This window comes from Corylus avellana, chromosome ca1 (assembly GCF_901000735.1).
Source record: "Corylus avellana chromosome ca1, CavTom2PMs-1.0".
Classification (NCBI taxonomy): Eukaryota; Viridiplantae; Streptophyta; class Magnoliopsida; order Fagales; family Betulaceae; genus Corylus; species Corylus avellana.
The window spans coordinates 20,344,577-20,350,988 of record NC_081541.1 but is presented as its reverse complement, the minus strand read 5'-3'; the positions used below and the strand labels follow the sequence as shown (position 1 = coordinate 20,350,988).

Below are 6,412 nucleotides of genomic sequence, written 5' to 3'. Positions count from 1 at the left end.
GTTTAAACTCAAGATAAGTTCCATAAAATTTGTAAAAATCTCTATCAAATGATACAACCAAGGCAAGATATGCATTTTTTTTTTTTTTTTTATAGGCTCTGTAATGTCTAACTCCCTTAAGCTTTCTAATTGACTCATGTAACAAGTGTTAGGCCAATGACTCCCAAGCCAGGTGACTTTAGGGCACTAGATGTAGAACATCCCTAAGGGCATATTAACTTAAGTCAAAAAGGCTACGAAGTCAGATTAGCCATATCATAAATCAACATTGAACTTCACACCTTTTGACGCGAACACTCAATGCTTAATGAGGCAAGAGGTCCGGTTACTCAGCGAAAAACTCAACATGATCTTTCTTTTCTTTTTCCTTCTCTTTTTATTTATTTATTTACTTTTTTATTTTTTTATATCTTGCAAGCCAATGGTTATTCATCAATAGGTCATCCAACAAATCTCAAAGAGAACAAGCTTAAGCTCAAACATCATACCTCACAGAAAACATGCTAATGTGCTCATAAAAATTTATCTCAAAACAAGTGAAATCTCTTTTACCCAAAAATAAGCCAAAGGACTTAGACTCCAAATGACATAATGATGTGTTCAACCCTTTAAGCAAGCTAATGAAATGCAAACCACAGTCACAGTTTAACTCAAACTTGACAAAAACATAGCATAATTAATTTTTTTTTTTTCAAATTTTTTAACACAAAAAGACAAATAAAACTAAACAAATAAAAACAAAAATAAATAGACAAAGATAGACAAAGTGTTTTTCCATACCCCCAAACTTGAATCACACATTGTCCTCAATGTAGGCAGAAACACAATACCAAGAGGTATAAGGAACCAGAGTGAGCAAAGAGACGACCCCAAACTTACTCATAATAACACCTGTCCTGAAAAACACAAAAAAATAAAACAAAAATGAAGATAGACGAAACAACACAAAAAATGACTAAAAATACCAAAGAAAAAGGAATGCCTCCCATAAGCGCTAAGTTTACAGTCTTCAGCCAGACTTTTCACCGCTGATGATTAAGTAGACGACGTAGGATCTTCCAAAGGCAATTCCTCACTCTCCGAATTTTCCAGTTCCAAGAATGGCTTCAACTGCTGACCATTGACCTTGAGAGCACTTCCATTCTTAGGATCCTGGATTTCGATGGCTCCATGAGTAGAAACTGCACGCACTATGAATGCTCCAGTCCATCGGGATTTGAGCTTTCCTGGAAATAGATGCAGACGTGTGTTGTAAAGGAGGACTTTCTGACCAACTTCAAATGATCTTCTCAAAATGTTTTGGTCATGGATCTTCTTCATCTGATCTTTGTATAGCTTGGCACAGTTGTAGGCATCATTCCTCAATTCTTCTAATTCATCAAGCTGTAACTTCCTTTGCTCACCAGCCTTGGTGAGGTTGAAATTTAGCTGCTTTATAGCCCAATAAGCCCGGTGCTCCAATTCCACAGGGAGGTGACAAGCCTTGCCATACACGAGTCGGTAGGGAGACATGCCAATTGGAGTCTTGAATGCAGTCCAGTATGCCCACAGAGCGTCATTGAGTCGAAGAGACCAGTCCTTCCTTGTCGGGTTCACCGTCTTTTCTAATATCCTCTTGATTTCTCTGTTGGATATCTCAACTTGCCCACTTGTCTGAGGATGGTAGGGAGTTGCAACTTTATGAGTAATACCATACTTCTTCATGAGTTGCTCAAAATATCGGTTGCAGAAATTCTTCCCCCCATCACTGATGATGGCACGTGGTGTCCCAAAACGTGCGAACACATTTTCCTTCAAAAATTGCAACACGACTCTGTGATCATTAGTCTTGCAGGCAATAGCCTCCACCCACTTGGAAACATAATCCACCGCCACAAGGATGAAGAGATACCCATAAGAATTAGGGAAGGGACCCATGAAATCAATGCCCCAAACATCAAACAGCTCCACAATAAGGATCGGGTTCAGCGGCATCATATTCCTTCTTCCAATGCTCCCCAACTTCTGGCATCTATCACAGGCTGAACAGTAGGCATGGGCATCACGAAAAATGGAGGGCCAATAGAATCCACTTTGAAGAATCTTCGCCACGGTCTTTTTAGAACTGAAGTGGCCTCTACATGCATGATCATGGCAAAAAGATAGGACATTTTGCTGGTTATTTTCAGGAATACATCTCCTTATAATCTGATCTGGGCAATATTTGAACAGGTAAGGATCATCCCAAAAGAAGTACTTCGCCCCAGCCAAGAATTTTGATTTGTCTTGCCTAGTCCAATGTGATGGCATTTGGGCAGTGACAAGGTAGTTCACTATGTCTGCGAACCATGGTGCATGATTTTGAGAGATGTGCATAAGTTGTTCATCAGGGAATGTCTCAGCAATCGGCACAGCATTTTCATTGAAGTCGACAACCAGCCTAGATAGATGGTCAGCTACCACATTCTCGGAACCCTTCTTGTCCCGAATTTCAATATCAAACTCTTGCAGCAACAGAATCCACCGGATGAGACGAGATTTAGCATCTTTCTTTGACAATAGATATTTCAGTGCAGCATGATCCGAGTAGACTAAGACTTTAGACCCTAGCAAGTAAGATCTAAACTTATCCAGAGCAAACACTACAGCTAACAACTCCTTTTCAGTAGTGGAGTAGTTAAGTTGTGCATCATTCAGAGTCTTGCTGGCATAGTATATGACATGCGGAATCTTCTCTACTCGCTGACCCAAAACGGCTCCCATAGCATAATCAGAGGCATCACACATTATCTCGAACGGAACCCCCCAATTAGGTGGTTGAATGATTGGTGTAGAAGTTAAGGTCTTTTACAGAATCTCAAAGGCTGTCTGGCACTTGTCATTGAAGTCGAAAGGAACATTTTTTGCCAATAGATTACATAGAGGTCTTGCTATCTTGCTGAAGTCCTTGATGAATCTTCTGTAGAACCTAGCATGCCCCAGAAATGACCAAACCTCCTTAACTGTCCGCGGGGGCGGAAGGTTAGATATCAGATCAACCTTAGCTCTGTCAACCTCAATACCTTTATGGGAAATTACATGCCCTAAAACAATTCCTTGTTTCACCATGAAGTGGCATTTTTCCCAATTCAGAACCAAATTCTTCTCCTTGCACCGTACCAGCACCAATGTGAGATGATGTAGACATTCCCTAAATGATGAACCAAAGACTGAGAAGTCATCCATGAAGATCTCCAGGTGACGTTCAACCATATCTGAAAAGATGCTGATCATACATCGCTGAAAAGTGGCGGGTGCATTGCACAATCCAAACGGCATACGGCGATAGGCAAACGTACCGAACGGACAAGTGAAAGTAGTCTTCTCTTGATCTTCGGGGTCCAGTGGAATTTGGTTGTAGCCGGAGTAACCATCAAGGAAACAGTAGTACTCATGGCCTGCCAATCTCTCCAACATCTGATCGATGAAAGGTAGAGGAAAATGGTCTTTTCTTGTCACGGCATTTAACTTCCTGTAGTCAATGCACACTCTCCATCCTGACTGCACACGAGTGGGGACCAACTCATTTTCCTTGTTCTTGATAACTGTAATCCCTGCCTTCTTCGGCACCACATGAATGGGACTCACCCATTTGCTGTCAGAGATTGGGTATATGATTCCCGCATCCAGAAGTTTAATTACCTCTGCTCGAACTACCTCTTGCATGGCCGGATTCAACCGTCTCTGTGGCTCGCGAGAAGTTTTAGCATTTTCTTCCAGATGAATCTTATGCATCACTACTGTAGGGCTGATTCCTTTGATATCTTCTATTGACCACCCGATTGCTTCTTTATGCTCTCTCAAAACTTCTAACAGCTCATGTTCCTGATCACTATCCAAATCGGCAGCAATGATCACAGGCAGAGATTCTATAGGATCCAGATACTTGTACTTCAGGGTGTCTGGTAGAGGCTTCAACTCCCGCTTGACAGGCTCAATGCTAATGAAGATGGATCAGGGGACGATGTCAAAGTAATTTCTGTAGTCTCCGTCTTTATCTCAGGCGTTGAGTCTAACAAGGCGTCAGCTTGTTCCAATAAAGTGTCCAGTGCCATGTCACTTCCCAGTGCAATCAGGCATTCTCCCAAGGGGTCTTCAATATCTGGTTCATTGACAGTTTTCTCTACTATCTCCTCAATTAAGCATGTGCTTCTGACCTCCTCATACTCAAATGGCTGCTTGCTGATATCAAAGATGTTCAGTTCCACTGTCATGTTTCCAAATGATATCTTCATGACTCCAGTTCTACAGTTGATTAGGGCATTAGCCGTAGCTAAAAAGGGACGCCCTAATATGATTGGAACTTGAATTTCTGCATTTTCCGTCTCTGTATCTAAGACAATGAAGTCCACAGGGTAGTAGAACTTATCAACTTTGATCAGGACGTCTTCAATAATTCCCCTTGGAACCTTCACAGATCTGTCAGCCAACTGAAGTGTAATTGAAGTGGATTTCAACCCTCCCAATCCCAACTGAACAAATACTGAATATGGCAATAGATTTACACTGGCCCCCAAATCCAACAGAGCTTTCTCAACTCGATTGTCACCAATCTTGCAAGCAATGGTAGGACATCCAGGGTCCTTATACTTTACAGGCATCTTGTATTGCAAGATAGAGCTGACCTGCTCAGTCAGGAAAGCTTTCTTGGGGACGTTCGTCTTTCTCTTGATGGTGACCAAATCCTTCAGAAATTTGGCATAAGAAGGCACTTGCTGGATGGCATCTAGGAATGGAATGTTTATCTGCACTTGCTTGAACACTTCCAAAATATCATCGAACTTCGAGCTCTTCTTTGGCGGTTTCAGTCTTTCTGGATACGGAGCTTTGGGTATATACTTTTTGGAAGGATCCTCAGTAATCGGAATGGCAATGTCCGGTCCTGTGTCTTCCGTAGGCTTGTCCAGGTTTTCCTTCTCTTCTGCAGCCTTAGTGGCCTCTTCAGGCATGACCACTTGATTATCCACCTGTTTGCCTGACCTCAGAGTAGTGATGGCTTGTACATGCTCCTGACCATGCATAGAGGCAGAGGAACTTCCAATCACAAATTGCCCTTTTGGGTTAGGCACGGGTTGACTAGGGAACTTCCCTCTTTCTCTTTCCCCCGCTTGATTTGCCATCTGGCCAACTTGTCCTTCTACCTTGATCATAGCCTGCTTAAGTTCTTGTATGTCTCTGTTGTTGGCCATGTTGGAATTCCTCATTTCCTATACGGCTTGATTGGTGAAACCTTTTAGCTCTTGTATATCTTGGGAATTGCTCAGGGTAGTATTCTTCATATCTTGCTTTATCTCTTGTATGTTCTTATCCATTGATTGCATGAATGCTTTCATCATGTCTTCCAGTGATGACTGTGGTGCAGGCACTTGAGTGGTAGACTGATAAACAGGCGGTTGAGCTTGGTGAGATGGCCTGAACTGATTTTGAGCTTGAATGGAGGTATCTCTTTGGTTCAATGGCTGATTCTGCTTCCAAGAGAAATTTGGGTGATTCCGCCACCCTGGATTGTACGTTTCAGAAAACGGTCTAGTGGTGGGTTTTCTGTAGTCATTGAAGGCATTGACTTGCTCAGTTGGGTACTCTGTTGACAAAGTTGGGCAATTTTGAGTGAAGTGTGTTTGACTATCACATAACCCGCATGCATCAACTTGGTAAGTATCTGTTACATTCACTGGTTTGTTTAAGACCATAGTGTCAAACTGACGCCTGAGAACCTTGAACTCCTCCCTTAATTCAGCATCATTCCTCACCTCATAAATGCCTCCTGTCTTGGGAGTGGGTTGTTGTCTGTCCCAACTATCTTGAAAATCCCATTGTTGTGCTCGTTCAGCCATTTCGTCTAAAGTTTTATAGGCTTCATCCCTAGTAAGACTTAAGAATTCTCTACCATTCATCGTCTCAAGCGAGTTTCGCTCACTTGGTATTAGTTCCCTATAGAAAATTTGAACTAGCACCTCATTCTCAAACCCGTGGGGTGGGCATTTTATAGTAAGCTCTTTAAACTTCTCCCAGCTATCGGTGAATCTTTCCCCTTCTTTTTGTCTGAAATTGGTGATTTGTAGACGAAGGGCATTGATTTTGGAAATTGGGAAGAACTTGTGGTAAAACTTGCTTTGCAACATATCCCAAGAAGTGATAGATCCAGGCCTATTGTTGAGTAGCCAGGATTTCGCCCTATCATGTAGGGACAGAGGGAATAACCGAAGGTGCACCACTTCTGCTGGGGCATTTTGTGTATTAACAATGTCGCAAATTTCCAAAAAAATCCTCACATGAACATATGGATCCTCATTCTCTAATCCTCTAAATGCAGGAAGGTGACCTATTGTACTCGGCTTTAGCTCGAAGCGAGTAGCTGGCAACACTATACATGACGGTGTGTTGGTAATGTTGG

The 6,412-nt window shown here is 42.2% G+C and overlaps 1 pseudogene; it reads right to left on the bottom strand.

Moving 5' to 3' along the window:
- Positions 1-5,168, bottom strand: part of LOC132167210 (uncharacterized) — a 6,059-nt pseudogene extending 891 nt beyond the window's left edge.
- Between the last annotated feature and the right edge of the window lie 1,244 nt (positions 5,169-6,412).